At 42.0% G+C, this 18,408-nt stretch overlaps 1 long non-coding RNA gene across 2 annotated transcripts in view; it reads left to right on the top strand.

Annotated features, from left to right (window-relative positions):
* The window catches only part of LOC132815807 (uncharacterized), a 58,247-nt gene that overhangs the window by 26,171 nt on the left and 13,668 nt on the right, over positions 1-18,408 (top strand). Inside the window, exons 3-4 of one of the 2 annotated variants that reach the window (XR_009644707.1) lie at positions 8,053-8,228; positions 9,302-9,382. This is a non-coding gene — a long non-coding RNA (uncharacterized LOC132815807). Of the gene's footprint in view, positions 1-8,052; positions 8,229-9,301; positions 9,383-18,408 lie in introns of those variants that run through there. The other variant, XR_009644708.1, reaches the window with a different exon arrangement.

Below are 18,408 nucleotides of genomic sequence, written 5' to 3'. Positions count from 1 at the left end.
CAAATAGGTGTTAAATTGCAGCTTCTTTTCATTGGATCTTGAAGTCTTACAGATATTAGTGCCACAGTTCTGCCACTTTATCAGTAAAGATTTGATTTACCCCACAGACCAAAGATGTGCAGGTTAAGATGGATTGGCCATGCTAAGTTGCCAGTAGTGTCCAGGGATGTGCAGATTAGGTGGATTAGCCATGGGAAATGCAGGATTGCAGGGATGGGGTAGGGGGCTGAGTCTGGTGGGCTGCTCTTCGGAGGATAAGTGTGGACTCAATGGGCCGAACAGCCTGCTTCCACACTGTAGGGATTCTAAGAACAGAGGAGTTCCGAAGTTCTGAGTGATGCTAATCCCTTAATCAACACCATAGAAGTATTTTAATTTGCCATTTGTCTCACTGTTATGTGGGAGTTGGTATGCAAATTGGCTATTGTAGCTCCCTCTTTAAAAAAGGTTATTTCTTCTCTCTGTCTAACCTGCAGAGTGTTCCCAGCATTTTCTGTTTGTATTTTAATCATCAATATCTGTATTTTTCCTTCCAATAACAAGTTTAATTTATACAGCACATTCAATGCAACAAAACATCCCAAGGTGTAATGTTGGAGAGCTATTAAACAAAGTTAAGAACATAATATGAAGATCTTTTAGGACAGGTGACCAAATGTTTGCATAAAGAGAAATATTTTGAGTGCCATCTTAAAGAACAAGAGAGAAGTGCAAATGTGAAAAGGCTAAGGGAAGGAATTCCAACTTGGGACTAGGCTGCTGAAGGCATGGCCCCTAATAGTGGAAATCCTCATCAAAATATTCTGACAGTCATCCCACCTTTCTGTCAGGTTGAGGTTTTAGCCTTTTGTTTAACAGGTCCTCAGGTGAGTCCCAGTTGAGGATGTTGGCAGTAGTTGGGGTGGTCTACAGCAGCAAATGGAAGTATGGTAGAGCTGGGGAGAAGACCTCTGTTCCAGCCTGGTTCCACTGTAAGAACGAAAAAAGATGCAATTATCTTTTCTTTTTCCAACTCTATGGCAAGAAATCATAATTAGAGGGACACAGTGATGTTGGAGGGTTGTAAGGTTGATAGATATCTCACAGGTGGGAACGATGAGGCAACGGGGGAATTTAAAAGCAAGGATTAAATTTGTAAAACAGTAGCTTTTCCAACCCTGAAACCAATAAAGGTCAGCAAGCAAGGGGCAATGGATGAAAGGCACTTTACCAGGTGAGGTCAGTGGATTTTAAACAGTTTTGGTTGAAGGATTCCTTTTCAAGTGGGTTAATCAGCATTTCAACTCCCCCTCCCACCCTGCCGAGGATATGGAGGTCCTGGGCCTCCTTCACCGCCGCTCCCTGACCACCAGACGCCTGGAGGAAGAACGCCTCATCTTCCGCCTCGGAACACTTCAACCCCAGGGCATCAATGTGGACTTCAACAGTTTCCTCATTTCCCCTTCCCCCACCTCACCCCAGTTCCAAACTTCCAGCTCAGCACTATCCCCATCACTTGTCCTATCTGCCTATCTTCTTTTCCACCTATTCCACTCCACTCTCCTCTCTGACCTAGCACCTTCATCCCACTCCCATGCATCCATTGTATTCTTTGCTACCTTCCCCCACCCTCCTCCCTGACCTATCACCTTCATCCCCACCCCCTCTCACCTATTGTACTCTATGCTACTTTCTCCCCACCCCCACCCTCCTCTCATTTATCTCTCTACCATTCAGGCACTCTTTTGCCCAAAACGTCAATTTTACTGCGCCTCGGATGCTGCCTGAGCTGCTGTGCTTTTCCAGCACCACTCTAATCTAGAAGCTGGTTTCTAGCATCTGCAGTCCTTGTTTTTACCATTTTACTTAATCATCATATACCTTCAATCCAAATGTTTAATACTGTATGTATCGTGTAATGGGGTGATTTCCCATTGGTATTCTGTAACAGAGGCAGCCTTATGGAATATGGCACTTTGGGTTTTTGTACTTGTGTATGCCTTGAGTTTAAGTACTTAAGAAGCACTCCACCCCCACGAAAAGTTCTGACTGCATCATGGCAGCCATGTCCATGGTTTTGTGATATTTACAGCTACTTGATTTTCGTACCTTTCTCAGTGCTCTTCTATGTAAGCTACCAACCTTCTACCACCCATCCAGTCTCTTCCCCCCCCCCCCCCACCACCACCACCACAAATCCCTGAAGAGAGACAGCAGGCCCACTCAGTATTACATACAGGGCAATGGTACTCCACTCCTCCCTGAGATTGGACCATTCACTCACCTTGATTCGCTAATCAGCCCTATTCACCTTGGCCATCTGTCCTGTGTGGTCATCCAATCATAAAGCCAGACCTGCTCAGTAAGCCTGTTTACATTATTTTGTGGGCCATTTTAGAAATCTTGGACAATCACTGTTTCAGGTTAGCTTAAGTTTATGGAGAGTGCAATATGTGAAGACGATCAGGAAGAATTAGTTGAATCTAGAGATAACAGATATTGTTAAGCATTTCGGGAGCAGATGACCTGAGGCCACGGTGGCGAGATAGGATGTTATGAACATTACAATCTTGAATTTTCTAAAAATTTTAGCTAAATTGCCTATTCTGTTAGGTGCATTAGTCAGAGGGAAATAGGTCTGGGTGGGTTACTCTTCGGAGGGTTGGTGTGGACTTGTTGGGCCGAAGGACTCGTTTTCACACTGTAGAGAATGTAATCTAACACAATGTTAGTTTTAGCTTGGATCCCTTACTGCATTTCATAGCTTTCTGATGAAGAACATCTTTCACTACTGCTTGAGGATTGTTCTTTTTCTATTCGTTTCTTCTAGTTTTGAGCTTCAATGTGCTTTGTCTATAAATGCCCTGTCTCAGAAATCTGACTTTTGACTTTAAGACTTGATGATGGTTTGGTCTGCATCAGTATTGTTCCCAGGATCTGAGTTCAGATTATTTCAGTAAACATATGCAGTCTATAGCAATTCCTGGCAATGCCAGTTTGTAGTCACTGCACAAAACTGTACAAAGTTGGCTGATTCTAGGAAAACCTGCTCACATCTCACAGGTATTTACAAGGTCCTTTGGAAAGAAAGCTTGGCTAAAGCACTACAATCCCAATGCTCTGAAATTTTCCTTATTTACAACTTCTGAGATGTTGGTATAATGTTGCAGCTTTGTGCTAAGTTTGGAAGTTGGAATTTAGGAGCTACTTAGATAGGTGTAGTAGGTCCTTAAGAAGGATACAGCATGGTATAGATTGACTGGAGATCTGGGCAGAGAAATGGCAGATGGAGTTTAATCCGGACAAGTACGAGGTGATGCATTTTGGAAAATGTAGGAGGTAAATATACAGAAAATGGCAGAACCCTTAGTAGCATCAACATTCAGAATGATCTAGGCGTACAGGTTCACGGAAAGTGGCAACACAAACGGATAATGTGGTCAAGGAGACATATTGAATGCTTGCCTTCATCAGTTGGGGAATGGAGTATAAAAATTGGCATGCCATGTTGTACCTGTATGAACTTTAGATCAGCCACAATTGGAATATTCTGCAGTTCTGGTCACCACACTACAAGAAGCACGTGGTGGCTTTGGAGAGGTATAGAAATGGTATCCCATGATGTTGCCTGGTTTGGAGGGGTTGAATAGATGGGCATAGTTTGACATGGAAGGAATGAGAGCTCTGAGGAGTCCGTGTGTTGTCATGAGGGGTATTGGGAGATGGTGAGAGTTGAAGGGCTACTTGATTATTTGTTTTTACAGCTGCAGTAATGTCAAAGAATGCTGGGTTGATTTTTCGCACAGTCTGTCTCTGCACCCAACAGCCAGCCGCCTATGAACTCTCTGTGGGGCAAGAGTCACTACCCCAATAAAACACAGATGCCTCCCTCAATGAGAATCTGAATCTCCAAGGCACATTTTCCCAGGTCGGATTTGTGGAGACAAGAATTATCCCAGCTCTGCTCTCCCAACATGGGAGCAAGAATTCAGGCTTCCTCAGAGGAAGTACTGATGTAGTTGCTCTCAGCAGCCAAAGACAAAACCTACCTCTTTAGTCATAGCACGTCAGATCTAGGGTTAACTTACAGATTTCATTTACAATACTGTTGTTCAGGGAATGGCCAGTGACGAATGTGTTCCAGCAAGGAGTATTCCGCTTGTGGGACAAAACAGAGCCACCTTTACATCAAACCTGCACCATACTTTTCATCATTCAAATGAACAATGTTTATTGAGGTTTATTCTGTGAAAGAAATATACAAATAGGGGGAAACAAAATGGGAAGATTGTGGATTAAACCTCTGTACCTCGCTATCTATCTTTCTTTCTTCCTTTCAGATGCTTCATAAAATGTTTGCATTTTAATGAATATTTTGGTCTTGTGAAGTTACATCTCCTATGTGGCTCAGTGTCAAATTTGTTTTATAATGTTCCTGTGAAGGAAGTTGGGCGATTTAATTACATTAAAAGCATTATGTAAGCATAAGTAGTTGTTTTTGTGGTACAGCAACTTCTCAGTTTTGTGTTTACTTCAATAACTCATGTACAGACCACCAGAGCGCCTGGGCAAGCTCAGAGAAACACATCCTCTTCATATGGAAACATCAATTTTACTTTCTAAGCCAGAGACGAATCAAGAGTATAATATCCCCCTGAACTACAAATGCCAGGAAAAATATTTTTTTATGATGTCTGGATTATAATGTCAATAAAAAATCTGTTTTACCAAATTCTTATTTAAAACTGAAATAAAATAATCTTCCTACAAGATTTTATCTTTGGTACAATGTCAAGCCATCTTGATTTCATTTATTTCGATTTTGTTATATTAAATTGAAAAACAGCCCCAAAGCTAAAGCAAATACAAATTCCTCAGCACTGGAAGCTTAGGGTATTACAAGCTGTTTTCTTTGTTTCCTAAACTTAGTTATCTCTATGGTTAACAGCCTAGTCTTGAGAAAGTGTTTAATATAATAGTTTCATGCCCATAAAGTTCTTTCTTTGAAATTTGCTGTTGAGACGCTTGATTCTTGTGTTTCAAATCTCTTGACTCTATTCCTGATGGAGACTTTAGCAGCTCTTGCCTATCCAAAGGCAGCTCTGGGATTAGTTGCTAGGCGGTACACGAGTAATTTACAAATACACTTCCTATGGATTGTTTTCCTTTCACATGTTCATGTCGTTGGCTCCTGCTTACAACATGGTAAAAACAAGACTGCAGATGCTGGAGTCTCAGAGTCTCAGCCATGCTCACAACATGGCTGATTATGTTATCAAAGATCAGCATCAAGACATGATTTATCAGAGGTACAAATTTTTACCCCACTGTTCAGTGTCCTGTAATCTGCAGCTTTAATTGTTTGGGGGTGGGGAAAACTTCTACCCACTTAAAGGCTTTGAAACTGGCTGGTAGAAATTGGACTATCGCTTAATTTTCATATCGATGGACAGGATTACAAAGCATGAATCTCCTGGCAGGTAGAGCGCTGTCCCAAGGAAGCCCAGATAATTCATGCAGGGAACATTAGTAGGGGATTGCTGGTCTGTACTTAAAACTGAACCAAAGGGCAGCAGGAGCAAAGATCATGCCAATAGGTGCAGAAGAGTTCTGGTGGTGAGAATAGGTGAAAAGAGATCTAGCTTAATATCAGCTAGGTAGTGCCATGCATGGTATTGAGTGCAATCATTTAATATCCAGAACTTTAATAACTGTTTTTAGCCATTGCTCCCTCATGGTAGGACTGATTAAGAATACCAGATTGCAACCTCATGCCATCTCAAGGCTCAGAATGGTATAATTCAGTAAACTAAATGACTGCTTTCTGTGGAAGGAGAAAGACATAACTTTTATATTGTGCCTTTCATGATTTCAAGAAGCCCCAAAGTGTATTACAACCAATTAAACTTTTGCCGCAGTCTTTATGCAAAGACAACACAGCAATGAGACAAATGGTCAGTTTACCTGCCATGGGTGTTAGTTGAGGAAACAATTTTGCAAGGACAAGGTGGCCAGTAGCAATACACTAGGTATTTACAGAACAGTTAGTCTGATGTCAGTGGTGGTGAAATTATTGGAAACAATTGTAAGGGACTGGATTAATCAACACTTCGAAAGACAGGGATTAATCAGGGATAGTCAACATAGATTTGATTGAGGGAGATCCTGTCTGACTAACTGAATTGAGCTTTTTGAAAAGCTGATTAAATATATTGGCAAGAGTAGTGCCGTTGATGTGGTTTACATGGACTTCAGTGAGGCCTTTGACATGGTTCTACATGGAAGATTGGTCCAAAAGGTAAGGGCCCATGCAATTGAAGGCAAGTTGACAAACTGGATCCAAAATTGGCTGACAAATAGGAGGCAAAGGGCAGTGGTGGAGGGATGTTTTTATGATTGGAAACCTGTGACCAACAGTGTTACACAAGGATCAGTGCTGGGAGCGTTGCTCTTTGTTATGTACATTAATGACCTAGATGTGAATGTAGATGGTTTAATTAGTAAGTTTGCAGATGACAGGAAAATTGTTGATGTTGTTGATAGTGAGGAGGATGATCTCAGGCTGCAGTCTGATATTGATGAGCTGGTAAATTGGGCAGAGCAAAGCAGATGGAATTTAATCCTGATAAGTGTGAGGTGATACATTTTGGGAGATCTAATAGGGGAAGAATGTACACAATGAATGGTGGTCCATACGGAGTGCTGAGGAACAAAGGGACCTTGGTGTACAAGATATAGATCCTGGAAGGTGTTAGAACTGGTAAATAGGCTAGTAAAGAAAGCATACAGCATGGGCTGTCTTCATTAGTTGGGGTGTAGAATATAGGATTATAGAACATTATAAAACATTGGTTAGGCTATAGATGGAATATTGTGTGCAGTTCTGATTGCCATACTATTGGAAGGACATGATTGCACTGGAAAAGGTGCAAACGAGTTTCACCAGGACGTTGCCTGCGATGAGAAGTGTAAGTAAATGGAATTAGTGTAGTTTGCTATTTGTTGATCGGCATAAAAGTGTTGGGTTGCAAGGTCTGGTTCTATTCTGTGACTCTATGACACTACTCTACTTTGAATAATGATGGGCAATCATTTACTTCCTGTTAGAAGGCTAATTGTTTCCTAGGTTAACATCACATCTGAAAGACAGCAACACACCCTCAGTACTACTTAAGTAAGCCATGTGATTTGAACTCTTGACATTTTTGACTTGGAATGCTACCACCAAGCCACATCTAACACACGAAATAAATTACACGCCTGGAAAATCCTATACTGCATGCATACCATACAAAGAGGCAATATATCCATAATAGCCATGAGAAAACCAAACCCTCCCCATTAGAATGCCAAATAAAACAGACTGTGTCTAAAAGTAACAAGTTGTGTTTCCATGCAGGAAGAAAATTGCACACAATCCACTCACGAAGCACAAAAATTGGTTGTCAGAGCAGAAGGAAGAGTTCATAGAGAAATGAAAATCCCACTGAGGTGGGGGGACAGGGCCTTATGAAATGGGAGAGTTTGATTTCACAGAAGGTTTATGAAGAATAAGCCCCAATGTTCAAAGATTTTTTAAAAATTACTTCTCTTTTTATTCTTTCATGTGATGTGAACATCACCATAAGGTCTGCATCTATTGCCCATCCCTAATTTCCCTTGAGTGCTGCAGAGAAAGGACTAGAACAGTAAAAATAAATATGGATAGCAGAAAACACAGTAAATAGTATTTTCTGTCCACTAGAGCTGGAGCAAGTAAAAGCAGATGCAGTAAGAGACAAGGGTAGACATTGAGATGTGTTGTACCCAATTTTCATGAAAGAAAGCACAACAGTTTGGAAGGCCTGCACTCAACCTGTACAGATCTCATTCCTGCTGCTAAATTCATGTGGCTTAGCTTTTTAAAAAATCTTCGCTGTTTAAAACAGATATTGAGCCACTGGAGTCTGTCATTGAAGAGCTTAACATCTATTGAAGGAACTTCAAGCCTGCCCCACTTATGTTTTCTGAATTTGGAAGTCAATAAGCCAGCAGTCACCAATGAAAGGTAATTAACTCCTTTTTCATTCTTAGAGTGGAACCAGGATTGTACTAAAGTGTTCTCTCCAACTCCATCACACTCCATCAGAACACCTCAACTCCTGCTGACATCCTCAACTAGGACTCACCTGAGGACCTGTTAAACAAGTGACCAAAACCTCAATCTGACTGAAAGAAGAGATTCCTATGGAGGTATCCAAAATATTTAGGTGAGGATTGGTGTCTAGTTTTGGGTTCATAATTTTTTTCTTCTTGCCAATATCTTTGATCTGTGGATATTATTCTGGCTCCCAGATAATCACGTACAGCTCATCTCCCTTGAGTTGGTGATCAGGCTGGATGTTTTCAGTCACCAATTGTGGTTATTTGATTGTTAAGAAAACTTTTCCAAACATTCAATGCTGTTGCTGCAAGATTTCTACTCACCCAACTCTATCTCTTCACTGGCATTGACTGTTCCTTTGTCTGAAAGTGCTCAAATAGATTGTGTTCACGTTTAGATTAGATTAGATTACTTACAGTGTGGAAACAGGCCCTTCGGCCCAACAAGTCCACACCAACCCGCTGAAGCGCAACCCACCCATACCCCTACATTTACCCCTTAGCTAACACTACAGGCAATTTAGCATAGCCAATTCACCTGACCCGCACATCTTTGGACTGTGGGAGGAAACCAGAGCACCTGGAGGAAACCCACGCAGACACGGGGAGAACGTGCAAACTCCACACAGTCAGTCGCCTGAGTCGGGAATTGAACCCGGGTCTCAGGCGCTGTGAGGCAGCAGTGCTAACCACTGAGCCACCCTGCTGCCCACGGTTCTCGTTCTCGATATTTGCTTCTTCCTGTTTGCTGAGTTTTAGCTTCTGATCTACTTTCAGTAATAAAAGGAGTGTTTTCCACTTTTGGCAATCCTGTATAATTGCAGATTTAACAATGAAATTTGGTCTTCAGTTTTTTTTGAGATTACTATCACCACACTACTAATTCAACCCTGGCTATGCCTAAGTTTTCCTAATGTTTCCTTTCCATTAAATCTTCCTGAAGGAAGCTGGAATAACTAGTCTTCTGTTGTATACAAGTAAATTACCCATTACTGTGAAATACTCTTGGTACTTATAGTACGTGTTCTTGGATAACTAACTGGACTTTTAGTTTAGCACAATACTGGCAACTGGTATCACAGTTCTTGTCGAAGTTGAACCTGTTATTTCTTAGTGATATAAGGCATTTCTTTAAGGCTATAACATGTAATCATAATAGATTATTTCTTCTTATTTGTAGGTTCAGCCATAAATCTAGGGAGCACAATGAGATCCTCTATCAGTTACTCCTTTACTAGACAGTACAACAGTCTGATTCTGGGCTAATGTTTTGACCGCTATGTGTCTCTAGTGCAGTTGTTCTGTTAGAACTTGGGGGACTCCTGAGTGCTTAAAGGAGTTGAAGTCTAATCATAAAAACTGAAAGATGCTTTAAATCAGAAACAACCAACAGAAATTGCTGAAATCAGCAGGACTGGAAGCATTTGTGGAGAGAAATCAGAGTTAACATTTCGGGTCAAGTGACTCTTGCTCAGATGTCTAAACATGTCCACTTGCTTAAAGGTGAGAAATGTTAATTATGAACTATATTTTCAACTATCTTATGATCCTTGTGTAATTGCAGCTTTCCTATTCTCTTGACAGTTATTTCAACTACACCATGTACCTCATTGCCATGCCATGCAAAAGGACAAAGATCTCGGAACATCGGGCAGCTTTGCAATGGGTGCAATCAGCCACACCTTCCACACATCTTGCTCGCTTTCTGTATTCAGGTTACAGTGTTAATTTTGGAAACTACACCCCTGTTGGGAGTAGATGGAAATGTGGAATTTGAACCACAAACAGATAGACTATGAAGCTCAGCGTCTGAGAGATCTCAGACTTTGCCCTTTTCCTTACACCAAAGGCACAGTCTCAGAATAAAGAGGTGCCAATTTAAGACTGAAATGAGGAGGAATTTCTTTTCTCAGTGTTGTGAGCCACAGAGAGGTGTTTCCTGTCTTTTACAGATGTTGTCAATATATAAGGCATTTGTAGTAGCAATGCTGTAAGCCTGCTCCATGTGGAGATTCAGCAATGCGATTGTTGGTCTTTTTAAATTTTCCCTGTGCTGATTTTGGCTGTGGCTCAAATGTTTTCGTTTCATGTACTTCTTTTCTTTTTCATGGGAATGGCATGTGAGACTGTCTTGCTGGTCCTGCAGCTCCTACAACCCAAATAAAAACTGACTCATCGCCCATAGATCATCAATGTGGCCAGCTCACAAATTAAGCACTCACTGTTCACAACACTGTGTTTTGTCACTTTTATTTCCCACAGGGACCCCACTAGTAGGTGTAACCATTGTCCTGCTTCAAATGTTGTCTGAGTCTTTTCCCTGTGGTTTTCACGTTTGCATCATTGCCTTTGTTTTGTTTTTGGAAAAATTGCTACAGCCACTATGTTGCATTCTTGTGTTGTTTTCCTTAACATAGAATTACAACAGAGGAGAAAGTGAGGACTGCAGATGCTGGCGATCAGAGCTGAAAATGTGTTGCTGGAAAAGCACAGCAGGTCAGGCAGCATCCAAGGAGCAGGAGAATCAACGTTTCGGGCATGAGCCCTTCTTCAGGAATGAGGAAAGTGTGTCCAGCAGGCTAAGATAAAAGGTAGGGAGGAGAGACTTGGAGGAGGGGTGTTGGAAATGCGATAGGTGGAAGGAGGTCAAGGTGAGGGTGATAGGCCGGAGTAGGGGTGGGGCGGAGAGGTCAGGAAGAAGATTGCAGGTCAGGAAGGCGGTGCTGAGTTCGAGGGATTTGACTGAGGCAAGGTGGAGGGAGGGGGGAAAAGAGGAGACTGGAGAAATCTGAGTTCATCCCTTGTGGTTGGAGGGTTCCTAGGCGGAGATGAGGCGCTCTTCCTCCAGCCGTTGTGTTGCTATGGTCTGGTGATGGAGGAGTCCAAGGACCTGCATGTCCTTGGTGGAGTGGGAAGGGGAGTTGAAGTGTTGAGCCACGGGGAGGTTGGATTGGTTGGTCCGGGTGTCCCAGAGGTGTTCTCTGAAATGTTCCGCAAGTAGAAATACCATAGATTTAATTTATGGTATTTGATCTGCAATCTGATCATTTGCAGTTACAGAGAAACTTTTTGTGCAAATCCTTAGTCTAACATGTTACTGTTTTGACTTCTCATAGCTGCTGGTAATGTAGTAACATCCTGGCCAATTGCTCCTCAGCATACTCAATTCTTAAAGCAGTAATGCAACATGAATGGGAAAATTTATCACTTACAAATAGGGCAAGGTGGGAGAAAGAGTAATTTAGGATTTAAGGTCTTTATTTTTGGATCACTGGTTTTGGTACAGACTTAGGCTTAGTGAACTAATGCAGGTTTTTAAACTTACCTTAGCAGGTTTTGCTGACCTTTGAAAAGCTGTACCTAACAGGGAAGTTGTTTTGGGGTGAATTAAGATATTATCAAGGTCAAATAGATGGAACAAAAGGCATTTATTAATTAGGCCCCTGCTGAAATCTAATTGGAACCTCATCCGTGCCAGAGCCAGTTTTGCTAATGTGGAGAATTGGGAACACAGCATATAGTGGATCTAATGCATGGATCAAATTCCCCTTTTTCTAAAAAATAATAACACTTTCATTGTTCATCTAGTACCTAACAACGGCAAACATAGAACCATAGAAGGGTTGCTGCACAGTTAGAGACCATTCAGCCCTTCATATCTGTACTGGGTGATGAACAAAATCATTTGAATGCTTTCTGCAAACGCTTGACCCATAGTTTTGTCAGTTACAGTCCTTCAGATGTAGATCCAGGTACGTTTTAAACAAGTTCAGGGCTTCTGTCTCAGTCACTATACCAGGTAGTGAATTTTAGACAGTCATTACCCTATTGGTGAACATGTTTTTCCCTCATGTCCCCTCTAATTCTTCTATCAATCACCTTACATCTGTGCCCCTGGTAACTGACCGCTCCATGAGGGAAAAGTTTTTTTTTCTGACTGTTGAAACCAGGCCCCTCAATTTTATACATCTCACTTAAGTAACCCCTTATTCTTCAGTTCTAAGGAAAATAATATTATCCTATCCAATTTTTCCTCATGGCTGCAATTTCAAGATGTGGTAGGTAATGTTCTTGTGGATCTCCTTTGTACTCTTTCTGGAGAAATCATGTCCCTCATGTAATGTGGCGATCAGCATTGAACAGAAACCCCAAGCTGTGCCTAACCAGCATTTTATACGGTCCCAGTATTAAATCCCTGCTTTTGTATTCTGTACCTTGTTCAAGGAAGAAAAGCATTCCATTTGGCGTCTTGACCATCAACCTATCCTGCAACTCACACTCCAAATTCTCTCACCTTCTGTACCCTGCTCAATATCCTCCCAATTTTGTATGTACTCTAGATATTTTTGCCCTCTCTAACAAAACGTGTCAATTTATAAAAATTCTTAAATGTACCATAGTTCCAAACCGCCACTCTGCAGCTCTGCAAGGTTATATTAAGAAACAGTTACTTTCACTCTTCACCTGTATTAATCTTGTCTAAAGATTACACAGATTTGTCAGAACACACATCAGCCTCCTTCAAAGTTGACATTCATATAACAGAACATCATGAGAAAGGTCTTTTCTCAAAAAGTCACTGCTAAGCAACATATGTATGTCACAAAATGATTTCTCTCTTTCCAATAATGGTTGAATGGGATTTTCCTACTAATCTGCCTTGGAACCAATAAGAAGAAATAAGCCTGTAATTTTTCCTTATTCAATCTTGGGATGACCCATCCCAGAGGGCAGTTAAGAGTCAACCTCATTACTGTGGGTCTAGAGTCACATGTAGGCCAGACCAGGACGTTAGTGAACCAGTCGACAATGGATTCACGATCATCATTAGATTCTTAATTCCAGATCACTATTGAATTCAAATTTCACCATCTGAAATGACAGGATTCGAACTCAGGTCCCCAGAACAGTTCCTGGGTCTCTGGATTAATAGTATTGTAATAGTACCACTAGGCTGTCACCTCTTCCAATAGCAGGGAATAGATATTAAATTAGTTTAGCACAGACCTTCACTCTAAAGAAGAGCTTTTGCCCGATACGCGATTTTACTGCTTCTCGGATGCTGCCTGAACTGCTGTGCTTTTCCAGCACCACTAATCCAGAATCTGGTTTCCAGCATCTGCAGTCATTGTTTTTACCTCCAAAGCTCCATAGGCAAGAGATTTTGATTTATTTATAATATAGATCCTAATTTTCCCTTGGTTACTCTAATGTACAGTGCAGTAAGGTAGGATGGAATTTGTAAATGAAGCTTTTCACATGGTGATCTTAATTTTTCCTTCTCTGGCCCTGATCTCTCACATATCATTGTAAGGACACATAAAGGCATCCTTACAGAGTGGATATAAAATCAAAGTTCACTTTCACCAAGTGACAATGGTTTCCAACCTGCTCCCTTGTCTTGGAAAGATATTATCCATGGACAGCCTTCAGTGTGAAAAGGACAGAAAATCAATTGTTTTCAAAAAAAAAAGCACTTAACAGGAAAGAATCAAAACATAGATTTCAAAATATCTCATGATCCCCATGGACAAGAAAGTCATTGTAAAAGCTCCTTTGAAGACAAATCCAACTATTTCTCTCAGCTTTGATGCTGTCCATTCCTAACACGCAGAAGTATTAGTTTCCCCAGTGCTGAATATGAAGTAGACCTTCAACAAAAGACGAAATACAGTATATAAACAAAGATCGTAGAAACCTTTTCTTAATGAAGATATATTCTGTAGCATTAGCACAGAATGTTACATTTTAACATTTCAGTGTTATCATATTAGTTCAAATATTTTTCCAATCTACATTTTGCCTGGAAATGTTCGTGCAATATGATATTTTGATGAATCATTGAAGCAGATTTCATAGCTAAAGGAAGTTGGGTGTAAGCCAAAGAAAACAAAATAATTACGAACCATGCTGTTGATACAACTTGCTTAAGGTGGTTCTCAGCAATATCAATGCCCAAAATAATACTGCAGAGCAGTACAAATATTTTTCAAGCAAATTGACAGAGTAACAGGTATGTGAAGAAATAAAAGTGCTGAACCTTGCTTTTGTGTGCACAGCATGTGTCTCTTACCCTTGTTTTATGTTGTGGCTGATCTAATATTATTTACACTAACTAGTTGTGCAAAATGACATTGGACACTGTTATACAATTATTATCAATTGTCTATGACATGTCTATGTTTACAAAATGGGCCAATCAAGAGATCATTCCCTAATAAGGCTTTTCTCAAGCTCAAATATTGCCATAATAGCTAAAGTCACCAGAGCTGTGGAATCCTGTTCTTCAGACATCTATTTACACAGATTATAACAGCCATGTTTATGTAATATTTCAGAAAGAATTTGACAATACATTAGAAAGCCATCTTTCAAATAGTTAGTTAATCTACAAGAACTGTAATTATGTGCAGAAAAATGTATTTGTAACCAGGCTTAAGCACATTCATAGCTTGAAGAAACAAGCCAGCAATAATGGCTGTGTTAAAGAGAAGATCTATTCTAATATTTTTAGAAATTCAGGCAATGTCGTGAAAATTATGAAATTTTCAGTAGAAATGTAAAGCTTGATTAATTGAATTTGAATAATATAAATACAGCAATACCGTTTTGGATACTGATGGTAGGGACGGCCTACTAGGGGAAAGCCATAGTTGTCAGGTCTCTGGCACTGAGTCTGGCACTGTGGCTCAGAAGGGAAGAGACGAGAATAGAAAAGCGCTAGTGGTAGGGGACTCAATAGTTAGACAGATTGACAGGAGATTTTGTGGTCAGGAACGGGACTCTCGGAAGGAATGTTGCCTCCCCGGTGTCAGGGTCTGGGATGTTGCCGATCGGGTTTACAAGATTCTGAAGGGGGAGGGTAAGCAGCCAGAAATTGTGGTACATGTTGGCACAAATGACATAGCCAGGAATGGGATTGAGGATCTGAAAAGTGACTTCAGAGAGCTAGGTTGAAAGCTGAAGAGCCGAACAAGTAGAGTAGTGTTGTCAGGTTTGCTACCGGTGCCACGAGACAGTGATGTGAGGAACAGTTAGCTTAACACGTGGCTGCACGGCCGGTGTAGGAGGGAGGGCTTCAGATACTTAGACCATTGGGTTGCTTTCTGGAGAAGATGGGACCTGTACATGAAGGACGGGTTGCACCTGAACTGGAGGGGCACAAATGTCCTGGCTGGGAGATTTGCTTGAGTGGTTTGGGAGGGTTTAAACTAATTTGGCAGGGGGTGGGAATCAGAGCCACATGTCTGAGAGGGGGTTGTTGTAGATGGGGCAGTGACAGGATGTAGTGAATCTATTGGGAAGGTTTTCTATGTGATGAAACAAAGGGATCGGTTAAAGTGCTTTGCTTTAATGCAAAGTGCGTCAGAAATAAGAATGACAAACTTAGAGCATGGATTAGTACTTCGGACTATGATGTTGTGGCCATCACGGAGACATGGGTTTCAGAGGGACAGGAATGGTTGCTAGATGTTCCAGAGTTTAGAACATTTAAAAGGAACAGGGAGGGTGGAAAAAGAGACGGGATGTAGCATTGCTAATCAGAGAGTGCATCACAGCTACAGAAATGAAAGTTGAGGAAAACTCGTCTACTGAGTCAGTATGGGTGGAAGTTAGGAACAGCAAGGGAGCAGCCACCTCATTGGGGGCTTTCTACTGACTCCTAATAGCAGTAGGGATATCAAAGAGCTCATCGGCCAGCAGATTTGGAAAGAGTGCAGATGTAGCAGGCTTGTTATTATAGGTGCCTTCAACTTTCCCAATATTGATTGGAACCTCCTTACTGCAGATGGTTTGGATGGAGCCGTTTTTGTCAGATGTGTTCAGGAGGGTTTCCTTACTCAGTATGTAGACAGACTAATGAGGGGAGAGACCATTTTGGATTTGGTGCCGACAATGAGCCAGGACAGGTGTCAGATCTTGCACTGGGAGAACACTTTGGTGACAGTGATCACAACTGCCTCACATTTATCATAGCCATGGAAAGGGAAAGAAGCCATTACCATGGGAAAAAATTTAATTGGGGAAGAGGAAATTATGACGCTATCAGGTACAAGTTGGGAAGTACAGATTGGGAGCAATTGTTCCACAGAAAGGGCACAACAGACATGTGGAGACTGTTTAAGGAATAGTTGTTGCGAGTGATGCATAAATTTGTTCCTCTGAGACAGGCAAGAAGTGGTAAGATTAAGGAACCTTGGATGACGAGAACAGAGGAGCTTCTCATCAAAAGGAAGAAGGCAGCTTACATAAGGTGGAGGATGCAAGGGTCTAGCACAGCTTTAGAGGATTACAGGCTTTTTAGGAAGGAGCTCAAAAATGGACTGAGGAGAGCAAGGAGGGGGCACAAAAAAGGCTTGGCAGGAAGGATTAGGGAGAACCTAAAGGCATTTTACTCTTACATGAGGAATAAGAGAATGATCAGGGAGAAGATAGGGCAATCAGGGATAGCGTAGAGATCTTTTGTGTGGAGTTTGAGCAGATAGGAGAAGTCCTAAATGAGTTGTTTGCTTTGGTTTTCACTGAGGAAAGGGAAATATGCTGATTATACAAAGCTGGGTGGCAGGGTGAAATGTGATGAGGATGTTAGAAGGTAACAGGGTGACCTGGACAAGTTAGGTGAGTGGGCAGATGCATGGCAGATGCAGTTTAATGTGGATAAATGTATGGTAATCCACTTTGGTGGCACGAACAGGAAAGCAGATTATTACCTCAATGGAATTAATTTAGGTAAAGGGGCAGTACAGAGAGATCTGGGTGTTCTTGTACACCAGTCAATGAAAGCCAGCGTGCAGGTACAGCAGGTAATGAAGAAGGCTAATAGCATGCTGGCCTTCATAACAAGAGAAATTGAATATAGAAGCAAAGAGGTGCTTCTGCAGCTGTACAGGGCCTGGTGAGACCACACCTGGAGTACTGTGTGCAGTTCTGGTCGCCAAATTTGAGGAATGACATTCTGGCTATTGAGGGAGTGCAGCGTAGGTTCACGAGGTCAATTCCTGGAATGGAGGGATTACCTTACACTGAAAGACTGAAGTGACTGGGCTTGTATACCCTTGAGTTTAGAAGACTGAGAGGGGATATGATTGAGACATATAAGATTATGAAAGGATTGGACACTCTGGAGGCAGGAAACATGTTTCCGCTGATGGGTGAGTTTCGACCCAGAGGACACAGCTTAAAAATACGGGGTAGACCATTTAGGACAGAGATGAGGAGAAACTTCTTCACCCAGAGAGTGGTGGCTGTGCGGAATGCTCTGCCCCAGAGGGCAGTGGAGGCCCTGTCTCTGGATTCATTTAAGAAAGAGTTGGATAGAGCTCTCAAAGATAGTGGAATCAAGGGTTATGGAGATAAGGCAGGAAGCGGATACTGATTAGGAATGATCAGCCATGATCATATTGAATGGTGGTGCAGGCTCGAAGGGCTGAATGGCCTACTCCTGCACCTATTGCCTATTGTCCTATTGTCTATTGACCTTGTTGTGAATGAGAACTTTGAGGAGCTCGGATACAGGCTTGAACAGATCGAGATTGAGGAAGTTGATATGCAGAATCTCCTTACTGACCTCTCCGCCCCCACCCCACTCCGGCCTATCACCCTCACCTTGACCTCCTTCCACCTATCCCACCTCCATCGCCCCTCCCCGAAGTCCCTCCTCCCTACCTTTTATCTTAGCCTGCCTGGCTACTCTCTCTCATTCCTGATGAAGGGCTTATGCTCGAAACGTCGAATTCCCTATTCCTGAGATGCTGCCTAACCTGCTGTGCTTTAACCAGCAACACATTTTCAGCTGTGATCTCCAGCATCTGCAGACCTCATTTTTTACTCGAAGATTTTAACCTACTGCGAATCCTCTTGCAAGGATGCCTTCCTTGAAGAAGCTCTCTTCCTCCCTCTACAAGGATTTCAGTGAGTCTCTCTCTCACTGCACCCCCCAGGTCATCTCCTCTGCACAGAAACTCTTCAGCCACGTTCTTAAACAGACTCGTTACCACAGCCACATCTCCTTCCTCAGCACCGCCCTCCTAACCTGCAATCTCTTTACTGACCTCTCCGCCCCCACCCCACTCCGGCCTATCATCCTCACCTTGACCTCCTTCCACCTATCCCACCTCCATCGCCCCTCCCCCAAGTCCCTCCTCCCTACCTTTTATCTTAGCCTGCCTGGCTACTCTCTCTCATTCCTGATGAAGGGCTTATGCTCGAAACGTCGAATTCCTTATTCCTGAGATGCTGCCTAACCTGCTGTGCTTTAACCAGCAACACATTTTCAGCTGTGATCTC

Source organism: Hemiscyllium ocellatum, chromosome 5, assembly GCF_020745735.1.
Source record: "Hemiscyllium ocellatum isolate sHemOce1 chromosome 5, sHemOce1.pat.X.cur, whole genome shotgun sequence".
Taxonomy (NCBI): domain Eukaryota; kingdom Metazoa; phylum Chordata; class Chondrichthyes; order Orectolobiformes; family Hemiscylliidae; genus Hemiscyllium; species Hemiscyllium ocellatum.
Note: the sequence above shows the minus strand (reverse complement) of the source record. Positions and strands in the feature narration are given on the sequence as shown.